Source organism: Lotus japonicus, chromosome 6, assembly GCF_012489685.1.
Source record: "Lotus japonicus ecotype B-129 chromosome 6, LjGifu_v1.2".
In the NCBI taxonomy this organism is placed as follows: Eukaryota; Viridiplantae; Streptophyta; class Magnoliopsida; order Fabales; family Fabaceae; genus Lotus; species Lotus japonicus.
The window spans coordinates 167,814-187,216 of record NC_080046.1 but is presented as its reverse complement, the minus strand read 5'-3'; the positions used below and the strand labels follow the sequence as shown (position 1 = coordinate 187,216).

The 19,403-nt window shown below is 40.8% G+C and overlaps 1 non-coding gene across 1 annotated transcript; it reads left to right on the top strand.

Moving 5' to 3' along the window:
* Positions 1-14,610: 14,610 nt before the first annotated feature.
* Positions 14,611-14,717, top strand: LOC130727043 (small nucleolar RNA R71). Its single transcript, XR_009015085.1, has one exon. It is a non-coding gene; the product is annotated as a small nucleolar RNA R71 (small nucleolar RNA).
* Positions 14,718-19,403: the final 4,686 nt, after the last annotated feature.

Sequence of the window (19,403 nt, the reverse complement as noted above, 5' to 3'; positions counted from 1 at the left end):
CCTTTAACACTTCAACACTTTTCAAGTGAAAATTCATCTCCTAAGACTATAATGTCTCCACAAATAAATCAAGCGCTTAGCAAAACTTATTCCTCGAACTCGTCTACAACAATCTAGTTCAGAGTTAATTCTTCTCAATCTTGTTATCATCATGCAATCATCTATAACCTGATATTAAATCCAACCTATTTAGTCTCTAACAATTCCACTCAGAAATCACATAACCTATGACTTCATAACTTCCGAGAAAATACTTAATATTTTTCCAACATTAAATCTCTTGACTTAGTCTACCTCTACTTAGAGTAATCACACGAACTAGCCAATTAATGTCTATACAACAATCATCAACTTCCAAAATTTAAATCTTAATCTTTTACAATCAAGTGCTTAACACGAACTTTCCGCCCAAATCCGACTAATCCTCGATCAATTCAAATTCATCTTACACATCCTTCTATCAAAGTCCATTACCAGCTGTGATTCCGAATATCACCCCCTCAATATTAAATTGATCAGGCCTAATACATCGAAGGTGAAAATTTAGAAAAACCCACTGGAACAGTCAATGAGTTCCTATCAGCCAGTAGCCACAAATATCCTGGTATTAAATCCTTAACGATTCTGCTACGAAACCACACACCCTCAACATAATACATATACTACCCATCAGGAATCTCTCTAAGATTCCCTCTTCAGCTTCTGGCTTCCTTATAATCGCATCGGTGGAAGACTACTTTCTAGGCTTAGTGTGTTATTCTAAACCTCGTGTAACTTCTATAGTTAAGACACGAGCAGCAGTCAAATAAATTCTTAGTAGGTGTAATAACTATAAGGTCAAAGCTTAGCGGTAAAAGCAAGTTCAGGCGTGTTGCACATGCTACGGGGGTAACGAAGGGTATACTATACTAGAATGAGAAAGAATGGTTAGAAAGTTACCATCGTTCTTGCGCTCTCCTCTGACTAATCCATCAGCTCGCTCGCCGCACAAGACATAGACTCTTCCCCGTGCAGTAGGACGTCTTCCCCTCACCGTATGCACAGATGGCTCAACCTTGGTTACATGGCAATCCTTGGCTTGATGCCCCGGGCGATTGTAGTTGAAACATAGAGGTCTCCCGTCTGGACACTTGTTAGTGTAGTGCCCCAACGTCCTGCACCTGTAACACGTCACTCCTTGACCCGAAGTCTTGTTTCCTGTTCCTCCGGTAGCATTTATGGGCTTATACTGCACCGAGGTAAAACCTTCCCCCAAAGGACGTTGATACGGCTTCTTCTATTGGAATCTCTCTTTCCCTTGATTATTCTGAAAGTTCGACCTCATTGGTCCTCCAGTGCCTGCCCTATTCATCCTCTTGTTCTTCATAAGCTCAACTTCAGTTGCCTTCTCGACCAAAGCTTGAAATCGTACAATCCCTAATGGTCTCACGGAATCCTCAATGTCATCCCGTAGCCCGTTCATAAACCTCTTGCACATATAGCGCTCGTCCACATGGTCATTGAAAAATTGGAAGTGCTTTGCCAATGACTCCAGTTTGGAAGCATACTCAGGTATGGTCATGCTCCCTTGACAAAGAGTCAGAAATTGCGCTTCCCTCTCATCTCGGGCACTAGTCGGAAAGTACTTGTCTAGGAACGCAGTTCGAAACGAGTTCCAGTTCACTTCCTCGTGATTGGCCTCCATAATCCCTCTGGTACCCCTCCACCAGTACTCAGCATCTCCTAGTAGTAGATAGGTGGCAAGGCCCACCTTAGCTCCTTCGGCGGTATGCAGTACCCCAAAAATCTTCTCAATCTCTTGGATCCATAGATCCGCTCTGTCTGGGTCAGTCCCACCCGTAAACTTAGGCGGATCCTGTCGCCTGAAATCAGTTAGCCCCCTATTCTGGTCTAGGGTTACCTCCCTCTCACGCTTATGTCGCTCACGTTCAGCCTTGTCAGCACGCCACTGAGCGTTCTCCGCAGTTTGATTTGTCATTGCCTGGGCCATAACAGTCATTGCCCCAGCGAGTTGGTTCATGTTCACCATGTTCTCTGTTCGTCAAGCAAACAGTCAGTACCAATCATAAGATAGTATTATGCATAGCTATACAATATGATTAGGTAGCAACTTCAATCAATTAAAGCGAAAATCGCTTGCAGACAATCAATTTTTACTCTTAGCAGAGTCACACAACCTAGCACAGAAGACTTATTCCCCAAAGACTCCCGAAAGACTCGACAAGCTCTGATACCACAATGTAACACCCCGATTTTGGTGGCGTCACTTTAGTAACCAAAAATAAAATAAAGCGGAAAAACAGGTATTTTTTTTCCGTTTCCTTTTTAAATAAAAAGAAAAGTCGAAATTAAAGACTCAACCCAATCGCGATTAACAGCGACTAACATACAATATAAGTACAGCTCTCGCTGCAACTAAAAACATCGTCACGAGTGTCCTCAAGTGACGGAAAGTAACATCAAGTAACTAAAGGTATTGCCCAACGGCAAACAAGTGCGACTCATAGATAGAGTCATGAGTTTTATAAATACAGTCTTCCAAGAAAGTAAGTCAGCCCAAAACGGCCTCCAAAAAGACTTCCTACGTCCGACTACTCCATGCGATTCCCATCAACGGAAATCCACACCAAAAAGCAATCTGTCGGAAACTACCTTGTCCCAAAAGTACAAATGGCGTATCAGAGCTATGACACTAACACCCAACCTTAGTAGGCTCTAAACACCCATACCCTATATTTCCATCATCGACCCTCATCTGGTCATACATTCAGTCTGGGTCCTCGTCGAAAGCTTCAGTAATAGTCATCACGCTCCTGGTCCTCCTCGAGTGACGAATCATCACGAATCGACTGATGGACGCCTGGCAGCAGGCCGACCGCCCAAACACAAACATGCAACCAAAGCCAAGGCGCTAGGGTCAACTCACGGAATACAATAGATATACAAACAACATGTGATAAAGGGGGTATATACTTATATAGGTTCTCAGTTGCCTATCTTAAGGTATATACTTAGCATGTTATCAAGGCTCTAATAAACAATTCGATATCTGCTATCTCAACAGTTCAATAAACAATTACTCAACAATTCAATAAGGGTGCATGTATGCATGCAATGTCAACTCAAAAGATGATCCCAACAAATAGGCATGTCAAGTCGATCCAACCCATCGGGTTGAACAAACGGACTCGCACACGCAACTCCCACAATTAGGCATGTCAAGTCGATCCAACCCATCGGGTTTGAACATACGGACTCGCACATGCAACAAATGACAACGCCAAGTCGGTTCACTCAAAAGAGTCGAACATACGGACGTTGCGCGCGTCCAATGACTATCGCCGAATCGATCCAATCCATCGGATTGAACATACGGATCCGCGCGAGTCGAAAGGTTGTCGCTGAATCGATCCAATCCATCGGATTGAACATACGGATTCACGCGAGTTAAACTGGCGATCGCTGAATCGATCCAATCCATCGGATTGAATATACGGACTCACGCGTGCCTGAGTGACTACCGCCGAATCGATCCAATCCATCAGATTGAATATACGGATCCGCGCGTGTCAACAATTATTTCCGAATCGGCCCAACCCGTCGGGTTTGGACATACGGATTCGCGCCGCAATGTCGAAGATACACTCTTGGTGTTCTTCGTGAAGGCCCAGTCTTTTGACCGTCCCAAACCCCAAACGTATGCATAATGCAATATGGTTAACCAAACATCGAATCGTCCTCACACGTACGAGTTTAACCACAAATCTCAATTTAAAAGTATCTGAAGGTCAAAGTCGTCTTTGCGACTATGCTGTGAAAAGCCGGAGTACATATTGCACTCAGTGACATTTCCATGGTTACTATGGTTCATCCCCGTGACGACCATCAAATCATCTCAAGTTCAAGGCTTTACGACTATTTCCCGTTTTTCACATTCTTTTCCAACTCTTAAATTTTCCTAAAGGTCTTGTTAATTAATCAAAGCATTTCAAGTTGAGTTAATCAAGTTATGAGGTTTATTATCGAAATCCAAGTTCCATAAGTTCTAAAGTTCCAAACTCCAACTATTCAAAGTTTCCCAAATCCCCCAAACATAATCCCCCGGAAAAGTCTAAGTGTTCAAAGAGGGCTAGATCTCAGACCTCAGGTCAGGACCTGCCTAGGGTTTCCTCTCAACCCGAAAGATTAACAAAACCAACTCAAATGTCCTACGCTCCGCAATCGCGTCAACACGCACAATTCGATATCAATTCAACAATATTCAGCTCTAAAGAGCGATGCGACAATAATACGGTGTGGGAATCATAAGACAGAAACCAGTAAACGGCCGAAGCCTCTCAGAAAACGGAGACACACGTCTCATATAAGTTCACTCGGCCGAAGCCTCCAGAAAACATTTTCCAATTCACAGCGATAAACAATATCCAAGCAATATTCAAGTCGAAGTTATCGACGCCTACAATACAAATAGCTAGTAAGTAAGTTGCCCTAACCTCGAGTTGTTCCAGTCTCGCGGTGTAGGTCTCTTTCACAAGCTTGTTCAGTCAACCCCAAAGTTTCCACAATTGAACCTTTGAGCAAACAAAGCAATAATGAATCAAAACAAGTCGATACAGTCGAAACAATCCTAACTAATGTTCGACAAAGCTCAAGAAGCTTCAGAGTACAACATTTAGGCACAAATGGAAGGGCTTTCCCCGAATGGATGAGTTTTGACTCGATTCAAGTTTTGTACAAAAACACTCTATTCGCTAAAACATTCATAACTCGAGCTACAGAACTCAGAATTACACGAAACCAAAGCCAAAATTTCGACAACGGAGAGAGCTACGCTATAGCTCAGGCCATACAGACCCAAAAATTATTTTTGGACACGGTACCATGGCATATAAGTTTCGGCCATTATCAAAATAGGGCTTCCCGAACTTTTTCTTCGATCTAATTTAATTCCCAGGTATTCTTAGGCGATATCTAGGCCAGGGAAACTCTCAGAAAAATTATCGGGTCGAAAACTGTCGCAGAGGTATTTTGGTCAATATTTTTAGCTCAGAATTTCAAAATTGGAATTTCGAAAAACAAATTGGATGGGGACATTACCAACGACGTTTATGACAACTAATCCTACTAGCGCTAAGCTAAGTCGAGAGTTTTAAATCGAAAGAACGAAAATTTGCCTCAAAATGGGTTTTTCAAGTAGAATTAGAATTCTGCGACATTCGGCAAAATGTAATCCTCTAGAAGTACTCTTGGGCACGTAGGGAATATGTTTAGACACTAAAATCAAGTTATTTGGACAGTTTTAGAAAAAGCTCAAAACTTTGAGCACAGAAAGACATAGAGAAAAGCGACAGAATTAACGATCAGAAGTAAGGAATAGCATCTATACCTCGAGGTCTACGCGTAGCAACGAACAGAGCAACGATCAGGCAAGACACGGTGAAAATCACTTCTCAATTTCTCTCCTTGAAGCTCGCGGGTTTGGTGGGTTAAAATGGTGAAGGTTTTGAAAATTTTTCATTTCCTTGCTATTTATAGGTTTTGGAAAATGCGGAAAAATGAAAATTTCGCGATTCCGATTTTTCCTGCGCATTCCTCCGTGAATTCTAAGATAGGTTCTGGCGACAGAATTCCATAACTCAAAACAGGTTTCTTGGAATTAAAGCAAACGATCCAAAGTCGGTGTAAATCGATTTTACCTGAAAAACTACTTTTTGCAGTTGATGTCGGATGAGAAAACTTCGTTCTGAAGAAAGATTAGAAACATTGAGAGAAATAGGTGTACGCGTGTGGAATCTTCGTTTGAAGCTCCGAATAGAAAAAGTCTTCATCGTCTGTTGATTTTAGGTTTCTTGAACTATCAGTGATTTAGTTTCGGCAAACTTCCGAGTATTGGAATTTGACCTCCGTACATTCCAGGGTTTCGTATCGAAACGCTTGTCATAGAAGGGAATAAGAGAAATTCTTATATTCCTCTTGAAGATTTTTGGAATTTATTCCTATAGTGTTCCAAGGGTTAAATTAATCGTTTCCTAAGGTTCTTGTCCTAGGCGTAGACGAATAATACTTGCGTCATAAGTTTCGTCGATTCGAATCTTATCCTTAACCTTCTCGGAAATGTCTTCTCTATCCATTTATTCCATTTGATAAACGTTTATCCAGTTCTCTTAATTCACGTCACATCGAATTTATTCGTGAATAAGAGATTTCACTAATTTATTCTAAGCTTAAAAAAAAAACTTGGGTCTCACAGATGCCTTGAGCAGGAAGATGCATATCTCGTCAATGATGATTAAAGAGCTGCAATTGCTGGAACAATTTCGAGATTTGAGCTTAGACGTGAGATCGTCAGAAGGAGAGCTGAAGTTCGGTATGATCAAGATCGCCAATGGATTGATGGAAGAAATCCGAGATCAACAGTTACAAGATGAATTTCTACTCGGGAAAAGGAACTTGGTAATTCAGGGTAAGGACCCAGAATTCAAGGTAGGAAGTGACAATATCCTGCGGTGTAAGGATAGAGTTTGCGTACCTAACAACCCTGATTTGAGGAGGTTGATTATGGACGAAGGTCACAAGAGCAAGTTGAGCATTCATCCTGGAATGAAAAAGATGTACCAAGACTTGAAGATGAATTTTTGGTGGCCAGGAATGAAGAGACAAGTGGCTGAGTATGTAGCTGCGTGTTTGACATGTCAGAAAGCTAAAGTGGAACATCAAAAACCTTCGGGTATGTTACAAAGTTTGGATGTACCAGAATGGAAATGGGACAGCATATCGATGGATTTTGTCGTGGCTTTGCCAAGAACTCAGAAGGGTTATGATTCGATTTGGGTAATAGTGGATCGATTGACCAAGTCGGCTCACTTTATACCTGTGAGAACTACCTACAACGTGGAGAAATTGTCGGAGATTTACATAGCTGAGATTGTACGCCTTCATGGGGTACCGACTAGTATTGTTTCCGATCGAGACCCAAAGTTTACTTCACATTATTGGGGAGCTCTTCAGGAGGCATTGGGGACAAGGCTGAGATTAAGTTCTGCTTATCACCCACAGACTGATGGACAGACTGAGAGGACTATCCAATTATTGGAAGACTTACTACGAGCTTGCGTATGAGACAACAAGAGCAGTTGGGGCGATCTACTGCCATTGATCGAGTTCACTTACAACAACAGTTTTCATACGAGCATAGGTATGGCACCGTATGAAGCATTGTATGGTCGCAAGTGTAGAACACCTTTGTGTTGGTATCAAGATGAGGAGAATTTGTTAGTTGGACCAGAACTTCTGCAACAGACAACCGAGAAGATCAAACAAATCAGAGAGAAAATGAAGACTTCTCAAAGTAGACAGAAAAGTTATGCCGATCAGAGCCGCAGAACTCTAGAATTTGAAGAAGGAGATCATGTATTTCTGCGAGTTACACAGACTACGGGAGTTGGACAAGCGATTAAGTCAAGGAAGCTTACGCCAAAGTTCATTGGACCTTATCAAATTACTCGTCGTGTAGGACCAGTTGCTTATCAGATTGCACTACCACCATTTCTATCCAATATTCACGATGTGTTTCATGTGTCGCAACTAAGGAAGTATATTGCGGATCCGACCCATGTTACCGAACTTGATGACATCGAGTTGAAGGATGACATGTCATTCGAGACGCCGCCAATTAGCATTGGAGACACAAGGATAAAACAGTTGAGGGGAAAAGAGATTGTGTTGGTAAAAGTCATTTGGAACAAGGACACTGGTGATGCGACGTGGGAGCTGAAGGAAAAGATCAAGGAACAGTATCAGGAACTTTTTGCTGAACCTTAAGTTTCGAGGTCGAAACTTTCTTTTTGGAGGGTAGTAATGTGAGACCCAAGTTTTTAAGCTTAGAATAAATCGAATAAAATTCCTTTTAACTATTAGTTTGATGTAACGTGAAGGAAAACCTGAACAAGTGTTTATTGAATGGAATAAATTTGTGAAGGGGAAAGTTCAGGAAAAAGCTAAGGATTGTATCAAAGTCGATAAAAGTTATATCACGATTAGTATTCGCTTAAACCTAGGGCAAGAACGCTAGTAAATAGCTAATTTGCACTTAAAGACACGATGGAAACTAATTCCAAAAATCTTCAGAGAAATGTTAGAACTTCTCTTAAATTCTTCCATAACAAGCGTTTCGATACGAAACCCTGGAATGTACGAAGGTCAAATTCCAATACTCGGAAGTTTGCCGAAACTAAATCACTGATAGTTCAAGAAACCTAAAATCAACCGACGATGAAGACTTTTTCTATTCGGAGCTTCAAACGAAGATTCCACACGCGTACACCTATTTCTCTCGATGTTTCTAATCTTTCTTCAGAACGAAGTTTTCTCATCCGACATCAACTGCAAAAAGAAACTTTTCGGGTAAAATCGATTTACACTGACTTTGGATCGTTTGATTTAATTCCAAGAAACCTGTTTTGAGTTATGGAATTTTGTCGCCAGAACCTATCTTAGAATTCACAGAGGAATACGTAGGAAAAATCGGAATCGCGAAATTTTCATTTTTCCGCATTTTCCAAAACCTATAAATAGCAAGAAAATGAAAAATTTTCAAAACCTTCACCCATTTTGAACCCCAACCCGCGAGCTTGAAGGAGAAGGAGGGAGGAAGAGATTTTCGCCGTTACTTGCCCGATCCCTGCACCGTTCATTGCTACTCGAAGACATCGAGGTATAGATGCTATCTCTCACTTCTGATCGTCAATTCTGTCATTTTTCTCTATGTCTTTCTGTGCTCAAAGTTTTTAGCTTTTTGTAAAACTATCCAAATAACTCAACTTCTCTGTCTAAACTTATTCCCTGCGTGCCGAAGAGCATGTTTAGCGGATTACATTTTGCCGAATGTCGCCGAAATGCCGCCGAATTCCAATTCTGCTTGAAAAACCCATTTTTAGCCAAAGTTTTGTTCTTTCGGTTTAAAACTCTCGACCTAGCTTAGTGTCAGTAGGATTAGTTGTCATAAACGTCGTTGGTGACGTCCTAATCAAATTTGTTTTTCGAAATTCCAATTTTGAAATTCCGAGCTAAAAACACTGACCAAAATACCCCTGCGACAGTTTTCGATCCGAAAATTTTTCCGAGCTTTGATTCGTCTTAGTTACGACTAATGATAACCTAGGAACCAAGTTTGATCGAAGAAAAATCGGCGCACACAATTATGATGTGTGGCCGAGAGCTCCTCCATAGGGGGAGGAAAATTTTACTTTTCGAAAACTTGTCTTAATGCGTTAGATTATCGTACTTCGGAGTTTATAATGCTTCGTGTAACCCTAGTACTTATTGTTTGCTGAGTTTCTGACTCATTGTGATTGATTTCTGTGAATTTGCTCTAAGGTTCGTTTGAGGAACTCTGTGGAGTCGGAGAGGAAGGTTGTGAAGGAGAACTTGAGGAACACCCTGGAGGAACTACAGGTGAGGGCTACTCACTGAATACTAGATAATGCTTTAGGTGTCGACGAATTCGACTTGATTTATTGTTTATGAACTTGATTGTGTTTGACTGGAAAAAATGTTTTCTGAGGCTACGGCTGACAATTGATAATCATTTATCGCTTGAATTGTTTTTGAGATTGATTCACATGCTATGTGCTAAATGGTTAATCTAGGATGTGTTGATATTGATTCACATGCTATGTGCTAAATGGTTAATCTAGGATGTGTTGATATATGTGCCATGACTGTTGGATTGTGTTACTTTGATTATGCAAATACACATATATCTGTTGTACGTCAGAGTGAGGATAACGGGCAGTTATGCCACACTCATCATGAGACTTTGGGAAAGATTGACGGGACGGACCGAGGTTCGGACCCTTAGTAATATTTTAGTGGATCGAGACCTTCTCTGGGAATTAATTGGGATTATGGGATCTTTTAAACTCATAAGATTAGAGACAAAACTAAATGGAAACCATTTCACAAGGAAAATTCATAATACATTAAACAACCTCTGAACCCTTTAAAGAATGATAACAATCTCAGATGAAAGCTTAGGGTTTGGATATTAGCTTTGGAAAATGAGAAGTGTCGCCGAATCCAAGATTCAGGAAAACTAATAAGTTTCTGAGTATTTTATACCCTTTGCTCGATGAACAGTTTATTTATTTGACTATCTAAAGGATAAGTCAGGGAACTATAAGTTTCCAAGTACATTGTTACTCTTCGCTCGCTGAGCAGTTTTTGACCATCGGAATTAGATGAGTGTTGGTCAATCTGCAAGTGTACAGAATCTACCCGGTTTTAATTTATCGAACCACAGGGAATTGGTGTGGCAATTCAGTTTAAGCCTCGAGTTCACGGTAAGAAAGCAAGTAAAATTCAGTTTTAATAATTGGTTGTTTCTTGAGTTTGTAAAAAGACAAGTAATCAAGTAATAAAGGAATTGAAAACAGAGATGAGATTGCCTTGGGTTCTTGCTCAACAAATTCAGTTTTAGAAAACCTTCCTATTCAATTAATCCTGAGTCTCTCCTTGATGTTCTAGCCTAGATAGTCATCTATCGATGCCTCGTAAAGAAAACCCTTTCTAATCAAAAGATAGATTCAATTCCTTGATAACCTAAACATTTGTTAGAAGCACTAAGCATGTAATTTAGGCCAACAAACCTCAACCCTTCCTCTATTCCTAGCAGCAAGTATAGAAGAGGTAATCTCACAACAAGTCCCAATTCTATAACAAACTATCGTTATGATTATAGAAAAGTAAAAAGCTAGCATGCATTCAAGCTTGAGAGATAAAGCATAGGAGTGAGATTCAAGGGTTTACTCAGAACATCATGAATAGAAAATGATTGATAGCTAAAACATTCAAAGTCTTACAAAGAACCCAAAGCAAAAGGGGTTTTAGCCAAGCATGGCTATAGAATCCATACAAGAAAAGAAGGATAAAACCTGGAACATGGACTTGGAGAATGCTTCTCCTCAAGCTCCAGAGCCTAACCCTACTTCTAACTAACAGCGAATCAATTGGCGGTCAAGCGCTCAACACGAGCGCCTGAGCGCTCTCTACATGCTAGAAAGCCTCTGGACCTTCTTCTTAACTCCCCTTTAAGCCTCCCTTCAATTTTCCAAGCCTTTTGATCTTCTTTCTTCATCAGTTTTCAGACCTAGCTGCTTGGGAACAAAGTAAGGAAAATATCTAGGATTTCCAAGAGTTTATTAGCACAAAAGACCCTCAATTCAAGTAGAAAAAATATGCAAGTCCTAAACTTACTTAAAATGCAAGAAAGGTCCCTATAAAACTATAAAATTACCAAAACAAAGTAAAAACTTAAAGAAAGATAAAAATGCATGATAATGCATGAAACACTACATGAGACTCAATAAAAAGACTCGAAACAAACTAGGAAATGACCCTAAAAACACTACTAAAATAGGGTCATCACACCACTATACTCAACGACAGCTCGCCCTCGAGCGTAAACAACACTCGCTTGCCCTCAAGCGCAAGAAATGCTCCCAAAACAAGTGCCCAACAACGAATACTTATAAGAAAACCGGGGGATTTAGCAAATACAGCTGGTTCCAAAAGAAAGACACAACAATCCACTTCATGCAACTTTTAGACAAAGGAGAGTGTAGAGTCCATCATGAGAAGCATATAGATCTAAAATTCCTAGGATGAGATATATATTTAGTGCACTGAGCACACAAGTAGTTCATAGGTTCTGGATATCATTCACTCAAGAGCAACCAAGATCAAACATGCACAAATTCAAAGAGACTTTCAAAGGGTTGAAATGTTGGCTTGGTGAAGTACAAGGTGGTTGGTCCCTAAGGAAGTCTAAAGCTTCAAGCATCTTGAGTGTGGTCCTATTAGTAACCCCGGAGCTTTCAACAACAAACTTTTTAAGCACAAGTCTCTTGACCCCTTTTTCAACTTTCTTTTCTTCTATTTTTTTCTTTTTGCAACTCCAACTTGAATAGGAGTCTTTTTTTTTCTTCTTCATCTTTTTTTTACACTTGGGGCAAGAGACATTTCCAACTTTAATTACTAGCTCCAACACAATGCAAGGACCAACACTCCCCAAAATCCAACCTATCATCCATCCCTATCATTTAGCTAACAAAGAAATCTTCAATTGGCTCAAAAGGGACAAATGTTCAAGCCAACAAACTCTGAGGCTCAAAAACCTACAAGTCTCAAGAATTGTGCAAGTATCCCAAAGCATACAAAGAGTGAAATCAATACAGAACCAAGAAGTACAAGTGAGTCAGGATCCTCCAGGGAAATTTTATGGTGAAGGGTCAAAGATAGACCCTTATGGACTCACACCAACTTTATCCTTAAGAAACACTCGGAAGACCAAAGTCTCCTCCTCTCTTCCCCAAAGCATGCAATCACTCATCCCCAAAAGAAAACTCAAGTATTCACAAAAACATTTTCTAAAACCAGCACAAGTTAGAGAGCATAACTACGGGCAAAAACATGTGAGTATAGGGAAGTAAAGACCAAAAAACGACTGTAACAAAACAATGCATGAATACAAGAAAAATAAAAGCTACAAAAGAAAAATATGCAAAAATGCATGAGCTAAACTAAGGGAAAGAGTCGACCTCCTTTACAAGTTACCATGGAGGCCTTAGACACACCTCCTACTCCAAAATTCGGGCTCTCATTCCCTGCAAAATGCAACAAACAAACAAGCGAAATAAAACAAGACTTGGGTTGTCTCCCAAGCAGCCCTAAGTTATAGTCCTAGGTGGACTCTCCTTTCTTTGGTGTTAGGAAGGAAATTCCTTACCATCAATATCTCTTCCACATGTGCAAGGTATGAACCTTGCACAAAACCTTTGGAACATCTCCTCCCAAGAGAGGGTTTCATCTAAACCATCGTACCAAATCCTTGCTCCCCCCTTCAAGGAGTGAGGGAAGAGCTTAATCTTGAGCTCATCACTAGTCACACCATCCATCTTTACAAGGTGACTAGCTTGAGTGAATCGAGCCATGTGGTCTTGGAAATTCTCATCTTTAGACCCCCCATACTTGTTTTCACTAACAAGCTTGATGAGAGCTTGATTAAGCCCAACATCTTTTTCACTTACCTTGGGGGTCTCCCTTGAAGACCTGGACAAGCTTTTGATCATATCACAAACAAAACCATCATTAATGTTAGTTTGCAAATTAGAATTGAAAACCGAAAATCTTACCTTGTCCTCACCAACTCTGAGAATGAGCTGACCCTTATCAACATCAATTTTAGCCCTACCAGTGGCTAAGAAGGGTCGGCCTAGAATGAGAGGAATCTTTGCATCCTCTTCCATGTCCAGCACCACAAAGTCCACAGGGAACACATACTTATCCACCTTCACCATAACATCTTCAATGATCCCATAAGGTGTTTTTAGGGATCGGTCCGCCATTTGTAAGGAGAGCATGGTCGGGGTGACCTCTCCTAAGTTCAGCCTTCTAAACATGCTAAGCGGCATCAAGTTGATGCTCGCTCCCAAATCACACAAGGCTTCAACAACAGTCAACCCCTCAATCTCCACTGGGATAGTAAAACTCCCAGGATCCCTTCTCTTCTTAGGCATTTTCCTTTGCAAAATGGCACTACACTCCTCGGTCATCATGATAGTTTCATCAACCTCACTCAACTTCCTTCTCTTATTTAAAATGTCCTTCATGAACTTAGCATAGATAGGCATTTGCTCCAAGGCTTCAGAAAAAGGAATATTGATGTGGAGTTTCTTAAAAACTTCCAAAAACTTAGAAAACTGTTTATCCAGATTTTTCTTGACCAAAGCCTTGGGGAATGGAATCTTACTAAGTTCAGGAGAAGGAGTGCTCACAACTCTAGCTTTCACAGGTTCACTCACTCTCTTCTCCGTAGCACCCTCATATTCTTCCTGTACTTTCTCATTTTTCTCTCCCTCATCTTGTTTTTTTGACTCGTGTAACACTCTCCCACTCCTAGTGGTAACAACAGCAAAATTCTCTTGTTTAGACAAAATTAAAGAATCGGGAGAAAACTTACCTTGAGGTATCTCGGCCATTTGCTTGGCTAGCTGGCCAAGTTGGTTCTCCAAGTTCTTGATAGCCGCCTCTTGGTTCTTATGGTTGTTGTTCATGCGGTTGATGCAACTCTCCAATAGCTCCTCTAAACTCCTCTTGCAATTCGCCTTTCCAACAACTTGTGTTTGGACAAGAGGTTCATGATTTGAGGATGGAACTATGCTTCCTTGAGCTATAGCTTTGGAGTCATTTCTCTCAGCATTGACAGTACACAAGTTACTAACATGAGGTCCACCACAAGACTTGCACTCCACACAAGTCATTCTTGCACCAATAGCCTTGGTCTCCTTAATATGCATTCGAATCTCCGCCACTTGTTCGGTGAGTTGCTTGTTGGAGGCCAAGAGCTTGTCATAAGCTTCCACTTCAAACTTACTCCTTCGGGTTTGGCGATCATTTTCAGAGTTCATGGCTCTCGCTGCCATCTTTTCTATTAAGTCATACCCCGCTTGTGGGGGAAGAGCATCGAACTCGCCATTTGAAGCCGCATCTAGGCCAAACCTCCAAGAGTATTGTAGACCATCATAAAATGTTGCAACCAATTCAGCTTGGGTGAGATTGTGTTGAGGACATTTCCTCAAGAGCTTCTTGAAGCGCTCCCAAGCTTCATAGAGATTTTCTTCAGTGGGTTGCACAAAATTCATGATGTCTTTTTTCAATTTCCTCAAAAGGGCTCTTGGGAAGAACCTTGTTGTGAACTTTTCCGCTAAGTCTTCCCAAGTAGTGAAGCTCCCTTGAGGTTGAGAATTCAGCCATTCCTCAGCGGTGTCCTTCAAAGAAAATGGAAACAAGCTCAACCGAATTGCATCCACCGGAACATTGTTCACCCGGTAAGTGTTGCAATTCCGGATGAACCTCTCCATGTGAGCATGTGGATTTTCCAAAGTACCTCCACCATATTGGTTTTGGCTAACCAAGTTGATGAATGTCGGTCTCAACTTAAAGTTTCCCACTCCCTCGGGAAAGACAATGCTCCCGGGATAGTCATAACTCATGGTAGCCGAAGTGAGTTCCCGAAGAGACCGGTTGGCATTCTCAACTTCTTGTTCACATAATCGGAGGGTGATCCCCTCTTGGATTCTTGCCTCGATATGGGCTTGCATCTCCTCCTCCGTCATTTGGCCACCCATGGTGGTGTCTCTTGTGAGAGTAGCCTGAAAGTTTGATACTAAACAGAGAAAGATTAGTAGCACCAATTCTAGACAAAGATAAAAACAAAACAAAAAATAAAACCACAAACTAAAAACTTAAACAAAAAACCACAAACAATTCCCCGGCAACGGCGCCAAAAACTTGTTGGTCAATCTGCAAGTGTACAGAATCTACCCGGTTTTAATTTATCGAACCACAGGGAATTGGTGTGGCAATTCAGTTTAAGCCTCGAGTTCACGGTAAGAAAGCAAGTAAAATTCAGTTTTAATAATTGGTTGTTTCTTGAGTTTGTAAAAAGACAAGTAATCAAGTAATAAAGGAATTGAAAACAGAGATGAGATTGCCTTGGGTTCTTGCTCAACAAATTCAGTTTTAGCAAACCTTCCTATTCAATTAATCCTGAGTCACTCCTTGATGTTCTAGCCTAGATAGTCATCTATCGATGCCTCGTAAAGAAAACCCTTTCTAATCAAAAGATAGATTCAATTCCTTGATAACCTAAACATTTGTTAGAAGCACTAAGCATGTAATTCAGGCCAACAAACCTCAACCCTTCCTCTATTCCTAGCAGCAAGTATAGAAGAGGTAATCTCACAACAAGTCCCAATTCTATAACAAACTATCGTTATGATTATAGAAAAGTAAAAAGCTAGCATGCATTCAAGCTTGAGAGATAAAGCATAGGAGTGAGATTCAAGGGTTTACTCAGAACATCATGAATAGAAAAGGATTGATAGCTAAAACATTCAAAGTCTTACAAAGAACCCAAAGCAAAAGGGGTTTTAGCCAAGCATGGCTATAGAATCCATACAAGAAAAGAAGGATAAAACCTGGAACATGGACTTGGAGAATGCTTCTCCTCAAGCTCCAGAGCCCAACCCTACTTCTAACTTATTTAGGAATGTATAGAAATGACAAAAGTTACAAAAGAAATGACAAAAAGCCTATTTATAGGCAAACAGGTCGAGTCTGGGCGCTCAGGCGCCAATTAAGCACGCCTGAGCGCCAATTCCAAGCCAAAACAAGCTCTCTGGAGGTAATTGGCGCTCAGGCGCCAATTCCTTTCTAGCATCATGTAAACAGCGAATCAATTGGCGCTCCAGCGCTCAACACGAGCGCCTGAGCGCTCTCTACATGCTAGAAAGCCTCTTGACCTTCTTCTTAATTCCCCTTTAAGCCTCCCTTCAATTTTCCAAGCCTTTTGATCTTCTTTCTTCATCAGTTTTCAGACCTAGCTGCTTGGGAACAAAGTAAGGAAAATATCTAGGATTTCCAAGAGTTTATTAGCACAAAAGACCCTCAATTCAAGTAGAAAAGATATGCATGTCCTAAACTTACTTAAAATGCAAGAAAGGTCCCTATAAAACTATAAAATTACCAAAACAAAGTAAAAACTTAAAAAAAGATAAAAATGCATGATAATGCATGAAACACTACATGAGACTCAATAAAAAGACTCGAAACGCACGGAGTTTTGAGACGCTACACCGTCAGCTTCAACCTACTACCAGGTGTGCACTGTGGACCTGGAGTCGTAGTACCACCACCACCGTCGCCTTCGGACGACGAGGACCCCTCGGAGGAGGTGCCTGTGGGAGGGACTTCATCGGACTCTGGCTCACCTACTGTTGTCGTTGCTACCGACCTTGGTTCGAGACCTGGACCCGTGAGATCAGCCCAGGAGCAGATTCTAGTAGCGAGAGGAGAGATGATCGGAGACATCGAACTAGTCGTCTTGGATTCAGATTCAGACGGCGACCATGGTGATGCATAGTTGGGAGTGCTGTGGTGTGCTCCTCAAGTCAGGATTAGGGTAGGAGTAGCGTTGTGACTCTGGTCTTCAGTTTCTCATTTTGGGGCAGGGTAGGTCCCCGACCTTTAGCTTTTTGTGTGGTTCTCTTTACGGGAATCACAGAGAGTTGGTCGGACTAGGAGGTTTTCGGGCTGTCTTTGGGCTGACCTACTTTCGTTGGAGGACTGTATTAAGAATACTTGACCTTTTATTTTGGTTTGTACATATTTGCCCACGGGCACTACTTTTCCGTCACTAGAGGTTACTCGTGACGTGGCATGCTACTTACAGCGGGGGCTGTAAATATATCTGTACATTAGTCGTTTTTATCTTTCATCGATAATTTTTATCTTGTCAAGTCTTTTATTTACTTAAAACAAATATCTCGAAAAAAAAATATTCACGTTTTTCCGCTTTGTTTTCTTTTTGGTTACTAAAGTGACGCCACCGAAATCGGGGTGTTACAAACATTAGGACTGTTCATGGTTCTCTGAGAACCGAAGCTAACCAAGAACCGAACTGTATAAAAACTGAACCTTTAAGAACCGAACCGAGCTCGAACCTAAATTGAAAAACTGGTTCGGTAACCGAACCAAAATATCAACTACCAGTCCAGGTTCGGTTCGGTTCGAACAATAGTATATCGGTTCGGTTCGGTTCGAACCATCTATAAATATGCATGTTTTACCGAACTGGTTAACCAAAATTTGAAATCGGTTTGATTCGGTTCTCTCGAACCAAAATTTTGGTTCAGGTTCGGTTTGGTTAGGTTCAAGCAAAGAACCGAACCATGAATAGTCCTAATTGACATGAGGATTGATTATGAACATAATGAGTTCTAGATTGCTTATGTGCCTTGATGTTTGAATAACATGATTACTTCTTGAACTCTAGTATGCTTGAATCTTGTGCGATCCTTAATTATTATATGCCTCTGAATTAAGTTCATGTGTTGGTTGGTGGATTATGATATGTCGTTTATCGAATGAACACGATGATTATGTGAACTTTATGCTTGACGGGTGATGTTAATCGATCGTGATCGAACGTGGAACCAAATATGGTTGGGTTGCAATAGCAACGGGTAGCTGGTGGCATCTATGAGTTGGTGATCCTAACCACTCATATCAAGGTGTGGTAGAGTCGTTATTAAACGATGTGGTAAATATAACTTCATTGTTTGGCTAACCATGAAGCATAGCAATGCATAGTTGGGTCAGGAGGAGCTGAAGTAAAGGTTTAAAGCTGGCAGATCGAGGGTACTACTGGAATAGGTCCCAATAAATCGATCACTAATGATTGTTGGAATGGGTCATTAGATAAGTGACGATTGACTGTTGGAATGGGTCTTTGTTCCGACTTCTTGTATGGAGTTGACGTTTATCCGGATCATGATGAAACTGCATTGAGCATATTGCATACGCTAACATTTAGAGACTACATAGGTTCCCCGAACGTCTTTGATATCTGAGTTCTTGATTGTTATGATTGAGCTATATGTGGTGCGACTTGTGTTAGATGGATGGATAGCATGTGATATATGTCGTGTGGTTCGGGAGCCTCGTGCCTTACATGTTTTATTGTTTGCTATATCGCGTGATACACATAAAAATACTTATGAGTGTGCAATATATATATATATATATATGTATATGTATATGTTACCTAAGTATCCTTATTATAGGAAGTTGACATTTGCACGCCATTGTTTGTATGTCTGTTTTTGGGTGGCTGATAGCCGCCAGACGATGGAAGATGATTGGAATATGAGGAGACATTGTCGGAAAATGGATTGACTACGTGTCGTTGTTTAGATAGAAGTTGCGAGCACCATCGATGAGAAACGTTTTGATCAACAAAGGGAAATCTTAGGAGGAAAAGTAGAGTCTTATATAAGGCTAGAGCCTTGGGGTAGGAAGCTCACCGTTGTTGGTTGAAGCAAGTAGGTCGACATTAACGAGTTTGTAATAGAGAGTCAAGGTAGGTTCCAGTCCATTGCTTTACTGTGGTCTTCTGTGTGGGACTCGTAGTGAGTATATCGAATTTACAGAGTCATTACATGATCTTATGAAGCTCTCATTGTACTTATGTTTATGGTTGTAAGGTCATTTATTTTTTAGTAATTATTATGGATTTGTTACAACATGTTTGGAAGAGAAAAAAAGATGTTCAAAAAATATAGGGTTAAGCATCATATTAGTCCCTGTTTTTGTGTCGTCGTCTGATCTAAGTCCATCGCCGGAAAAATTATTGTAAATGGTCCTCATGTTTGAAAATTATTTGGAGCGGATCCTCGCCGGAGCCCGGAGCTCCGGCGAGTGATGATTTGGATCACTGACAGGGATCAAAAATGCTTATGTGGATTTAAAAAATAATAATAAATTAAAAATAAATTACATGTCAG